Source organism: Ambystoma mexicanum, unplaced genomic scaffold, assembly GCF_040938575.1.
Source record: "Ambystoma mexicanum isolate Mex_15411 unplaced genomic scaffold, UKY_AmexF1_1 Mex_scaf46, whole genome shotgun sequence".
Taxonomy (NCBI): domain Eukaryota; kingdom Metazoa; phylum Chordata; class Amphibia; order Caudata; family Ambystomatidae; genus Ambystoma; species Ambystoma mexicanum.
The window spans coordinates 205,115-217,194 of NW_027182462.1; the positions used below are offsets into that span (position 1 = coordinate 205,115).

A 12,080-nucleotide genomic window follows, 5' to 3' on the forward strand; every position below is an offset into this window, starting at 1 on the left:
ACTAATCAGGCAGTCACTTTGATAAAATCAAGCAGAACAAGGATGCTGATAGGAACTCGCCTCATTTGCATATGGGCTAGGGCTTCTGGGAGCCATGAGAATTAGGAGTTGAAGGTTTTGCAGATCGAGATTGCTAAAGGGCTGGGCATTTGCACAGACCTCTCCATGCCTGATTGGTGCCGAAGGTTAGTTGCAAGTGGTCCCCTGCTCACCCTACCTTACACAGGGCCATGCCCAGTTAGGCCCCTCAGGGCTAGGCCCGGCAGGGCTAAGCCCGGCGTTCGTCAGGCGAAGTGCCTGGACCCCTGCTCATCATACCTCAGAATCTGGTCTAGCTATTGCAGACATGGGGAATGGTGCTTATATCCCATTGACAGCGCCCACAAGCTGCATACTAATAGCCAATGATGTGTGAATGCGGTCAGGGTAGCAGACATATAGAACAATTGGGTGGGTTCGCTTCCGAACTGGATGCACAGGAGCAGGAGAGAATGGCTGTTGGCGATGTATGCAACTTGCTCTGCGTGAACACATCTACCGACCCCTTCCCCTACACACACGGGCACATACACACACACACACACACATAGCCATTGGAGCTATGCAGAGCTAATCAGAAAGATTGGTAATCATTAGAACATGAAAGATATGTGTTCATTTTTTATTAAACTTGTGGACTCCCGCAGAAACGGAGGGACTCACATCTCTAATTGAGGCTTGCTTACCTCTATACAAATGTGTTTGCTGGCTGTCTTTCTTCAACTGGTATGTGCGGTTGTGTCTGTCTTTGTCTTTCAACACGCCTGGCACGTTTACATTATCAAAGAGATGATTGTATGGAGATGGGGAACACCCCTCCGTTGCATTGTGAACTTGAACAGTCTTTTCACCAAAGCAGCTACATGCGACATTGCAAGGTTTTTGTCAGTCTTTGCCTGAAAACATTAGGCCTTCCTCTCGAACTCTATTTCACTCCTTCTGTGGAAGACTTCAATTATGAGGATGCATCCCGTCATAAAAGGTTCTCTGTAGATGGTGCAACTCTGGCTTCTCTTCCCCGTGCTTTTTGAAAATAATCCGCCCGAGGCCCTGATGAGGTTTGAACTCATGACCCCTGGTTTACGAGACCAGTGCTCTGCCACTGAGCTACAAGGCCACCTGCTGCTTGCTCACAGCCAACAACAGAAAGTGCAAAGAAACCATGGTTTTTACCTAGGTAGATCTCCAGGTATATGAATTTCTGGTTGTGTAAAAATGGCTGTATATCTCTGCATGTGTTCAGTACGTCATCATACATCTGATTTGCGAAAGCGTGTGTGCTTATGTTGGTGATACATTGTCGGTATGCGTTTGAGTATGTACTTTTACGGGTATGTATGTATTGAGTAGGATGCTGAACAGGTTCATGAGTTTAGATAGCAGGTCAGAATGATGGCAAAAGGAACATGTAAAAGGCAGACAACTAAAAGAAAAAAGAATTTGGGATGTAAGCTTGGGAGTTTACTAACTGCGCTGATTTTGGCTCCTATAATAGTAAAGAATGGAAACCTACGAGGAAAGTCTTTGACTAATTTCATTCTCCGCCTGCACCAATGAACTTATTTTTACATCTCTATTTCCATATCTGTACTCATTCCTGTCTTTCACAGGGAGGTTGAAAGACTTTGGTCTATGTTTAAATGCAGACTATAAAGAAAAAATACGACAAAGGTGGGATTCGAAACCACGCGTGCAGAGCACAATGGATTAGCAGTCCATCGCCTTAACCACTCGGCCACCTCGTCTGTTTGGGAACGGTGCTCGAATCCCATGCTTAAAGAAGAGATAAAACAATGGTGGTGCAAAGTCAGTGAAAAATAGATCATGTTTGTCATAATAGAAACAAGATCGTTGACTCGTTCTTCCTTACCCGGCCATTGATAGATAAACACATCAAGTTGAAGTTCAGAAAAATATAACAAGAGCTCCTGGAGGGTTCACAACACTAATCCAGAGGAAGGTGCTTGAGCTTCCGTATGGCACACCATTAGTAGTAAAACCAGCATAACGCAAGCTCCAGTTTCCCAGTGTTTGGCATCATTCAACGTTTCCAGCCAAGATCAAAGTTCAGATGCTGCTGCTTCCTGTGATGTCATTGAATTTAAATAGTGAGTGATGGCAATAACCCTTTTCCAATTAAATTTTGCCACATCAACGTCCCTGAAAATAGAGAAAGGCGTGCAACCCAGAACCGCTGTACTGTTCAATAGAGTAAGGGCTTCACCGTGATCATCTGCATCTGTCATCACAAAATTATCAAGGTCTTTTTCTTGAAGAAATTAGGTCCAGAAAGCCGACCTTCCCCACAGACTATTCAGACACCTTGCGCTTGTGGCTTTGTTATAGGCCCGAATCCATTGGTAAAAGGTTGCACAGGTACAATGTGCAATATCAGTTCCTATTCAACAATGTTCAAGAAAATTACCATTTGGAGGCCCTGATGAGGATCGAACTCACGACCCCTGGTTTACAAGACCAGTGCTCTGCCACTGAGCTACAGAGCCCCTCAGGTTACGACGCATAACAGCAACACAACGAGCACACAACATGATGTTTACTGGGTAGACATATTTGAAGGGTGTGTGAGAATGTATGTATATGATTGTGATTTGACCTGTTTTTTTCTGGCCGATTTTTTGAGGAGCAGCTAATTTGTGCGTATTCCGTGCAATTTTAGGGTGACTAATGAGGAGATGTGATGCGTGAAAGTTGAAAAAAACATGTACATGGCAGCAGAGAGACAATATGGATATTACCTTTGCTTTTTTAAATTTCTATCCGGATTCTGGCTCAAAGGGTAGTCAAGCACAGCAGATTGCATTCCTGCCAGTAACACGACAACCTTGTTTGTGTCCTTCTTAATCAACTAACATGCATATTTTCACTTTTGTCTGTATGTTCTTTGAAAGCCAATGGCAATGGTGCTTAGAGCAATGCAGATGTTTAAAAAAGATTTCAAAAGTTAAAATCGACAAAGGTGGGATTCGAAACCACGCGTGTACAGCAGATTAGCAGTCCATCGCCTTAACCACTCGGCCACCTCGTCTACAGGGATTATGTTAGGCATTCAAGTCTTTACAGGTAATAACACAAACATCTTCAAAATAGAACCACAATGCGTTCCTTGTTGAGGTACATCCAGCCGTTTGCAGGAAAACTGCCTCACTTGCTGTTGAGAAAAATTCATCAAAGTCCTGGGGTGTTTATAGGCATCGCCAAGATGACATTGGGAGGTGTTTCAATTGACACGTGTTGAATATGAGGAAGAGCATCATGCTGGCTCCAGTGGCACTGCCTGCAGCATGACAAAAATGTAGAAGGGACATTTGACTGCACCATTGGCTGAACATCAGTGGCAAAGTGTATATCAGGCTAAAAGGTAAGCTCCAGTGGCACAATATGGGCACTACAAGGCACCCATAATTTGGTGTCAGCTAAAAAGACAATGCCAGAGCTTGTGGGTGCTTTTGTACACTTGTGTGTGTGTTTGTGGGTGTAGTTTCATGTCGAAAACCAAAACACAGCAGCTCCAGTGGCGCAATCGGTTAGCGCGCGGTACTTATACAGCAGTACATGCAGTGAGCAATGCCGAGGTTGTGAGTTCAAGCCTCACCTGGAGCAACTTTGGAACTTTTTACTAATTCACCTCAAAACTGAATTATTGAACCAATAAATGTTCTGGACATTTTTTGGTTCACCTCAAGGTTTCCTTGATTGTCAGTTAATGTTGTATGACAGCTCCTCTGCCTTTTAGACATGGAATACTCATTGCAAGTTATTTATGGGGTGTTTGCGCTTTAAATACAGCTACGGAGGGTTTTTGAAAATAGAACAGAAAATAAAAAATGTCAACTGTTATTATACTCCATTTTCTGCTGAGCACCACTTACGGAAGACATTTGTAAAGGTAGAAAAAGGGTTACTGGAGTAGGATCCAGGAGACAATATCAACTTACAAAGAATAATGTTGTCTATTTACTGCATTATCGCCTTTGAAGCAAACCTCTGAGAATAAATACCCTTTCACTAATCAGGCAGTCACTTTGATAAAATCAAGCAGAACAAGGATGCTGATAGGAACTCGCCTCATTTGCATATGGGCTAGGGCTTCTGGGAGCCATGAGAATTAGGAGTTGAAGGTTTTGCAGATCGAGATTGCTAAAGGGCTGGGCATTTGCACAGACCTCTCCATGCCTGATTGGTGCCGAAGGTTAGTTGCAAGTGGTCCCCTGCTCACCCTACCTTACACAGGGCCATGCCCAGTTAGGCCCCTCAGGGCTAGGCCCGGCAGGGCTAAGCCCGGCGTTCGTCAGGCGAAGTGCCTGGACCCCTGCTCATCATACCTCAGAATCTGGTCTAGCTATTGCAGACATGGGGAATGGTGCTTATATCCCATTGACAGCGCCCACAAGCTGCATACTAATAGCCAATGATGTGTGAATGCGGTCAGGGTAGCAGACATATAGAACAATTGGGTGGGTTCGCTTCCGAACTGGATGCACAGGAGCAGGAGAGAATGGCTGTTGGCGATGTATGCAACTTGCTCTGCGTGAACACATCTACCGACCCCTTCCCCTACACACACGGGCACATACACACACACACACACACATAGCCATTGGAGCTATGCAGAGCTAATCAGAAAGATTGGTAATCATTAGAACATGAAAGATATGTGTTCATTTTTTATTAAACTTGTGGACTCCCGCAGAAACGGAGGGACTCACATCTCTAATTGAGGCTTGCTTACCTCTATACAAATGTGTTTGCTGGCTGTCTTTCTTCAACTGGTATGTGCGGTTGTGTCTGTCTTTGTCTTTCAACACGCCTGGCACGTTTACATTATCAAAGAGATGATTGTATGGAGATGGGGAACACCCCTCCGTTGCATTGTGAACTTGAACAGTCTTTTCACCAAAGCAGCTACATGCGACATTGCAAGGTTTTTGTCAGTCTTTGCCTGAAAACATTAGGCCTTCCTCTCGAACTCTATTTCACTCCTTCTGTGGAAGACTTCAATTATGAGGATGCATCCCGTCATAAAAGGTTCTCTGTAGATGGTGCAACTCTGGCTTCTCTTCCCCGTGCTTTTTGAAAATAATCCGCCCGAGGCCCTGATGAGGTTTGAACTCATGACCCCTGGTTTACGAGACCAGTGCTCTGCCACTGAGCTACAAGGCCACCTGCTGCTTGCTCACAGCCAACAACAGAAAGTGCAAAGAAACCATGGTTTTTACCTAGGTAGATCTCCAGGTATATGAATTTCTGGTTGTGTAAAAATGGCTGTATATCTCTGCATGTGTTCAGTACGTCATCATACATCTGATTTGCGAAAGCGTGTGTGCTTATGTTGGTGATACATTGTCGGTATGCGTTTGAGTATGTACTTTTACGGGTATGTATGTATTGAGTAGGATGCTGAACAGGTTCATGAGTTTAGATAGCAGGTCAGAATGATGGCAAAAGGAACATGTAAAAGGCAGACAACTAAAAGAAAAAAGAATTTGGGATGTAAGCTTGGGAGTTTACTAACTGCGCTGATTTTGGCTCCTATAATAGTAAAGAATGGAAACCTACGAGGAAAGTCTTTGACTAATTTCATTCTCCGCCTGCACCAATGAACTTATTTTTACATCTCTATTTCCATATCTGTACTCATTCCTGTCTTTCACAGGGAGGTTGAAAGACTTTGGTCTATGTTTAAATGCAGACTATAAAGAAAAAATACGACGAAGGTGGGATTCGAACCCACGCGTGCAGAGCACAATGGATTAGCAGTCCATCGCCTTAACCACTCGGCCACCTTGTCTGTTTGGGAACGGTGCTCGAATCCCATGCTTAAAGAAGAGATAAAACAATGGTGGTGCAAAGTCAGTGAAAAATAGATCATGTTTGTCATAATAGAAACAAGATCGTTGACTCGTTCTTCCTTACCCGGCCATTGATAGATAAACACATCAAGTTGAAGTTCAGAAAAATATAACAAGAGCTCCTGGAGGGTTCACAACACTAATCCAGAGGAAGGTGCTTGAGCTTCCGTATGGCACACCATTAGTAGTAAAACCAGCATAACGCAAGCTCCAGTTTCCCAGTGTTTGGCATCATTCAACGTTTCCAGCCAAGATCAAAGTTCAGATGCTGCTGCTTCCTGTGATGTCATTGAATTTAAATAGTGAGTGATGGCAATAACCCTTTTCCAATTAAATTTTGCCACATCAACGTCCCTGAAAATAGAGAAAGGCGTGCAACCCAGAACCGCTGTACTGTTCAATAGAGTAAGGGCTTCACCGTGATCATCTGCATCTGTCATCACAAAATTATCAAGGTCTTTTTCTTGAAGAAATTAGGTCCAGAAAGCCGACCTTCCCCACAGACTATTCAGACACCTTGCGCTTGTGGCTTTGTTATAGGCCCGAATCCATTGGTAAAAGGTTGCACAGGTACAATGTGCAATATCAGTTCCTATTCAACAATGTTCAAGAAAATTACCATTTGGAGGCCCTGATGAGGATCGAACTCACGACCCCTGGTTTACAAGACCAGTGCTCTGCCACTGAGCTACAGAGCCCCTCAGGTTACGACGCATAACAGCAACACAACGAGCACACAACATGATGTTTACTGGGTAGACATATTTGAAGGGTGTGTGAGAATGTATATATATGATTGTGATTTGACCTGTTTTTTTCTGGCCGATTTTTTGAGGAGCAGCTAATTTGTGCGTATTCCGTGCAATTTTAGGGTGACTAATGAGGAGATGTGATGCGTGAAAGTTGAAAAAAACATGTACATGGCAGCAGAGAGACAATATGGATATTACCTTTGCTTTTTTAAATTTCTATCCGGATTCTGGCTCAAAGGGTAGTCAAGCACAGCAGATTGCATTCCTGCCAGTAACACGACAACCTTGTTTGTGTCCTTCTTAATCAACTAACATGCATATTTTCACTTTTGTCTGTATGTTCTTTGAAAGCCAATGGCAATGGTGCTTAGAGCAATGCAGATGTTTAAAAAAGATTTCAAAAGTTAAAATCGACAAAGGTGGGATTCGAAACCACGCGTGTACAGCAGATTAGCAGTCCATCGCCTTAACCACTCGGCCACCTCGTCTACAGGGATTATGTTAGGCATTCAAGTCTTTACAGGTAATAACACAAACATCTTCAAAATAGAACCACAATGCGTTCCTTGTTGAGGTACATCCAGCCGTTTGCAGGAAAACTGCCTCACTTGCTGTTGAGAAAAATTCATCAAAGTCCTGGGGTGTTTATAGGCATCGCCAAGATGACATTGGGAGGTGTTTCAATTGACACGTGTTGAATATGAGGAAGAGCATCATGCTGGCTCCAGTGGCACTGCCTGCAGCATGACAAAAATGTAGAAGGGACATTTGACTGCACCATTGGCTGAACATCAGTGGCAAAGTGTATATCAGGCTAAAAGGTAAGCTCCAGTGGCACAATATGGGCACTACAAGGCACCCATAATTTGGTGTCAGCTAAAAAGACAATGCCAGAGCTTGTGGGTGCTTTTGTACACTTGTGTGTGTGTTTGTGGGTGTAGTTTCATGTCGAAAACCAAAACACAGCAGCTCCAGTGGCGCAATCGGTTAGCGCGCGGTACTTATACAGCAGTACATGCAGTGAGCAATGCCGAGGTTGTGAGTTCAAGCCTCACCTGGAGCAACTTTGGAACTTTTTACTAATTCACCTCAAAACTGAATTATTGAACCAATAAATGTTCTGGACATTTTTTGGTTCACCTCAAGGTTTCCTTGATTGTCAGTTAATGTTGTATGACAGCTCCTCTGCCTTTTAGACATGGAATACTCATTGCAAGTTATTTATGGGGTGTTTGCGCTTTAAATACAGCTACGGAGGGTTTTTGAAAATAGAACAGAAAATAAAAAATGTCAACTGTTATTATACTCCATTTTCTGCTGAGCACCACTTACGGAAGACATTTGTAAAGGTAGAAAAAGGGTTACTGGAGTAGGATCCAGGAGACAATATCAACTTACAAAGAATAATGTTGTCTATTTACTGCATTATCGCCTTTGAAGCAAACCTCTGAGAATAAATACCCTTTCACTAATCAGGCAGTCACTTTGATAAAATCAAGCAGAACAAGGATGCTGATAGGAACTCGCCTCATTTGCATATGGGCTAGGGCTTCTGGGAGCCATGAGAATTAGGAGTTGAAGGTTTTGCAGATCGAGATTGCTAAAGGGCTGGGCATTTGCACAGACCTCTCCATGCCTGATTGGTGCCGAAGGTTAGTTGCAAGTGGTCCCCTGCTCACCCTACCTTACACAGGGCCATGCCCAGTTAGGCCCCTCAGGGCTAGGCCCGGCAGGGCTAAGCCCGGCGTTCGTCAGGCGAAGTGCCTGGACCCCTGCTCATCATACCTCAGAATCTGGTCTAGCTATTGCAGACATGGGGAATGGTGCTTATATCCCATTGACAGCGCCCACAAGCTGCATACTAATAGCCAATGATGTGTGAATGCGGTCAGGGTAGCAGACATATAGAACAATTGGGTGGGTTCGCTTCCGAACTGGATGCACAGGAGCAGGAGAGAATGGCTGTTGGCGATGTATGCAATTTGCTCTGCGTGAACACATCTACCGACCCCTTCCCCTACACACACGGGCACATACACACACACACACACACATAGCCATTGGAGCTATGCAGAGCTAATCAGAAAGATTGGTAATCATTAGAACATGAAAGATATGTGTTCATTTTTTATTAAACTTGTGGACTCCTGCAGAAACGGAGGGACTCACATCTCTAATTGAGGCTTGCTTACCTCTATACAAATGTGTTTGCTGGCTGTCTTTCTTCAACTGGTATGTGCGGTTGTGTCTGTCTTTGTCTTTCAACACGCCTGGCACGTTTACATTATCAAAGAGATGATTGTATGGAGGTGGGGAACACCCCTCCGTTGCATTGTGAACTTGAACAGTCTTTTCACCAAAGCAGCTACATGCGACATTGCAAGGTTTTTGTCAGTCTTTGCCTGAAAACATTAGGCCTTCCTCTCGAACTCTATTTCACTCCTTCTGTGGAAGACTTCAATTATGAGGATGCATCCCGTCATAAAAGGTTCTCTGTAGATGGTGCAACTCTGGCTTCTCTTCCCCGTGCTTTTTGAAAATAATCCGCCCGAGGCCCTGATGAGGTTTGAACTCATGACCCCTGGTTTACGAGACCAGTGCTCTGCCACTGAGCTACAAGGCCACCTGCTGCTTGCTCACAGCCAACAACAGAAAGTGCAAAGAAACCATGGTTTTTACCTAGGTAGATCTCCAGGTATATGAATTTCTGGTTGTGTAAAAATGGCTGTATATCTCTGCATGTGTTCAGTACGTCATCATACATCTGATTTGCGAAAGCGTGTGTGCTTATGTTGGTGATACATTGTCGGTATGCGTTTGAGTATGTACTTTTACGGGTATGTATGTATTGAGTAGGATGCTGAACAGGTTCATGAGTTTAGATAGCAGGTCAGAACGATGGCAAAAGGAACATGTAAAAGGCAGACAACTAAAAGAAAAAAGAATTTGGGATGTAAGCTTGGGAGTTTACTAACTGCGCTGATTTTGGCTCCTATAATAGTAAAGAATGGAAACCTACGAGGAAAGTCTTTGACTAATTTCATTCTCCGCCTGCACCAATGAACTTATTTTTACATCTCTATTTCCATATCTGTACTCATTCCTGTCTTTCACAGGGAGGTTGAAAGACTTTGGTCTATGTTTAAATGCAGACTATAAAGAAAAAATACGACGAAGGTGGGATTCGAACCCACGCGTGCAGAGCACAATGGATTAGCAGTCCATTGCCTTAACCACTCGGCCACCTCGTCTGTTTGGGAACGGTGCTCGAATCCCATGCTTAAAGAAGAGATAAAACAATGGTGGTGCAAAGTCAGTGAAAAATAGATCATGTTTGTCATAATAGAAACAAGATCGTTGACTCGTTCTTCCTTACCCGGCCATTGATAGATAAACACATCAAGTTGAAGTTCAGAAAAATATAACTAGAGCTCCTGGAGGGTTCACAACACTAATCCAGAGGAAGGTGCTTGAGCTTCCGTATGGCACACCATTAGTAGTAAAACCAGCATAACGCAAGCTCCAGTTTCCCAGTGTTTGGCATCATTCAACGTTTCCAGCCAAGATCAAAGTTCAGATGCTGCTGCTTCCTGTGATGTCATTGAATTTAAATAGTGAGTGATGGCAATAACCCTTTTCCAATTAAATTTTGCCACATCAACGTCCCTGAAAATAGAGAAAGGCGTGCAACCCAGAACCGCTGTACTGTTCAATAGAGTAAGGGCTTCACCGTGATCATCTGCATCTGTCATCACAAAATTATCAAGGTCTTTTTCTTGAAGAAATTAGGTCCAGAAAGCCGACCTTCCCCACAGACTATTCAGACACCTTGCGCTTGTGGCTTTGTTATAGGCCCGAATCCATTGGTAAAAGGTTGCACAGGTACAATGTGCAATATCAGTTCCTATTCAACAATGTTCAAGAAAATTACCATTTGGAGGCCCTGATGAGGATCGAACTCACGACCCCTGGTTTACAAGACCAGTGCTCTGCCACTGAGCTACAGAGCCCCTCAGGTTACGACGCATAACAGCAACACAACGAGCACACAACATGATGTTTACTGGGTAGACATATTTGAAGGGTGTGTGAGAATGTATGTATATGATTGTGATTTGACCTGTTTTTTTCTGGCCGATTTTTTGAGGAGCAGCTAATTTGTGCGTATTCCGTGCAATTTTAGGGTGACTAATGAGGAGATGTGATGCGTGAAAGTTGAAAAAAACATGTACATGGCAGCAGAGAGACAATATGGATATTACCTTTGCTTTTTTAAATTTCTATCCGGATTCTGGCTCAAAGGGTAGTCAAGCACAGCAGATTGCATTCCTGCCAGTAACACGACAACCTTGTTTGTGTCCTTCTTAATCAACTAACATGCATATTTTCACTTTTGTCTGTATGTTCTTTGAAAGCCAATGGCAATGGTGCTTAGAGCAATGCAGATGTTTAAAAAAGATTTCAAAAGTTAAAATCGACAAAGGTGGGATTCGAAACCACGCGTGTACAGCAGATTAGCAGTCCATCGCCTTAACCACTCGGCCACCTCGTCTACAGGGATTATGTTAGGCATTCAAGTCTTTACAGGTAATAACACAAACATCTTCAAAATAGAACCACAATGCGTTCCTTGTTGAGGTACATCCAGCCGTTTGCAGGAAAACTGCCTCACTTGCTGTTGAGAAAAATTCATCAAAGTCCTGGGGTGTTTATAGGCATCGCCAAGATGACATTGGGAGGTGTTTCAATTGACACGTGTTGAATATGAGGAAGAGCATCATGCTGGCTCCAGTGGCACTGCCTGCAGCATGACAAAAATGTAGAAGGAACATTTGACTGCACCATTGGCTGAACATCAGTGGCAAAGTGTATATCAGGCTAAAAGGTAAGCTCCAGTGGCACAATATGGGCACTACAAGGCACCCATAATTTGGTGTCAGCTAAAAAGACAATGCCAGAGCTTGTGGGTGCTTTTGTACACTTGTGTGTGTGTTTGTGGGTGTAGTTTCATGTCGAAAACCAAAACACAGCAGCTCCAGTGGCGCAATCGGTTAGCGCGCGGTACTTATACAGCAGTACATGCAGTGAGCAATGCCGAGGTTGTGAGTTCAAGCCTCACCTGGAGCAACTTTGGAACTTTTTACTAATTCACCTCAAAACTGAATTATTGAACCAATAAATGTTCTGGACATTTTTTGGTTCACCTCAAGGTTTCCTTGATTGTCAGTTAATGTTGTATGACAGCTCCTCTGCCTTTTAGACATGGAATACTCATTGCAAGTTATTTATGGGGTGTTTGCGCTTTAAATACAGCTACGGAGGGTTTTTGAAAATAGAACAGAAAATAAAAAATGTCAACTGTTATTATACTCCATTTTCTGCTGAGCACCACTTACGGAAGACATTTGTAAAGGTAGAA

General features: G+C 43.5%; 12 non-coding genes across 12 annotated transcripts; 3 read left to right on the forward strand and 9 right to left on the reverse strand.

The window, feature by feature from the left end:
- Nucleotides 1-1,084: 1,084 nt before the first annotated feature.
- TRNAT-CGU (transfer RNA threonine (anticodon CGU)) lies at nt 1,085-1,156 on the reverse strand. Its single transcript has one exon. It is a non-coding gene; the product is annotated as a tRNA-Thr (tRNA).
- A 546-nt stretch (nt 1,157-1,702) lies between these two features.
- On the reverse strand, nt 1,703-1,784 carry TRNAS-GCU (transfer RNA serine (anticodon GCU)). The gene has a single exon. It is a non-coding gene; the product is annotated as a tRNA-Ser (tRNA).
- Nucleotides 1,785-2,471: 687 nt separating this feature from the next.
- On the reverse strand, nt 2,472-2,543 carry TRNAT-UGU (transfer RNA threonine (anticodon UGU)). The gene has a single exon. It is a non-coding gene; the product is annotated as a tRNA-Thr (tRNA).
- A 1,022-nt stretch (nt 2,544-3,565) lies between these two features.
- Nucleotides 3,566-3,660, forward strand: TRNAI-UAU (transfer RNA isoleucine (anticodon UAU)). Its single transcript has 2 exons — nt 3,566-3,603; nt 3,625-3,660. It is a non-coding gene; the product is annotated as a tRNA-Ile (tRNA).
- Nucleotides 3,661-5,148: 1,488 nt separating this feature from the next.
- On the reverse strand, nt 5,149-5,220 carry TRNAT-CGU (transfer RNA threonine (anticodon CGU)). Its single transcript has one exon. It is a non-coding gene; the product is annotated as a tRNA-Thr (tRNA).
- A 546-nt stretch (nt 5,221-5,766) lies between these two features.
- TRNAS-GCU (transfer RNA serine (anticodon GCU)) lies at nt 5,767-5,848 on the reverse strand. Its single transcript has one exon. It is a non-coding gene; the product is annotated as a tRNA-Ser (tRNA).
- A 687-nt stretch (nt 5,849-6,535) lies between these two features.
- On the reverse strand, nt 6,536-6,607 carry TRNAT-UGU (transfer RNA threonine (anticodon UGU)). Its single transcript has one exon. It is a non-coding gene; the product is annotated as a tRNA-Thr (tRNA).
- A 1,022-nt stretch (nt 6,608-7,629) lies between these two features.
- TRNAI-UAU (transfer RNA isoleucine (anticodon UAU)) lies at nt 7,630-7,724 on the forward strand. The gene is made up of 2 exons: nt 7,630-7,667; nt 7,689-7,724. It is a non-coding gene; the product is annotated as a tRNA-Ile (tRNA).
- A 1,488-nt stretch (nt 7,725-9,212) lies between these two features.
- On the reverse strand, nt 9,213-9,284 carry TRNAT-CGU (transfer RNA threonine (anticodon CGU)). The gene has a single exon. It is a non-coding gene; the product is annotated as a tRNA-Thr (tRNA).
- Nucleotides 9,285-9,830: 546 nt separating this feature from the next.
- Nucleotides 9,831-9,912, reverse strand: TRNAS-GCU (transfer RNA serine (anticodon GCU)). The gene has a single exon. It is a non-coding gene; the product is annotated as a tRNA-Ser (tRNA).
- A 687-nt stretch (nt 9,913-10,599) lies between these two features.
- Nucleotides 10,600-10,671, reverse strand: TRNAT-UGU (transfer RNA threonine (anticodon UGU)). Its single transcript has one exon. It is a non-coding gene; the product is annotated as a tRNA-Thr (tRNA).
- Nucleotides 10,672-11,693: 1,022 nt separating this feature from the next.
- Nucleotides 11,694-11,788, forward strand: TRNAI-UAU (transfer RNA isoleucine (anticodon UAU)). Its single transcript has 2 exons — nt 11,694-11,731; nt 11,753-11,788. It is a non-coding gene; the product is annotated as a tRNA-Ile (tRNA).
- The last annotated feature ends 292 nt before the right edge of the window (nt 11,789-12,080 follow it).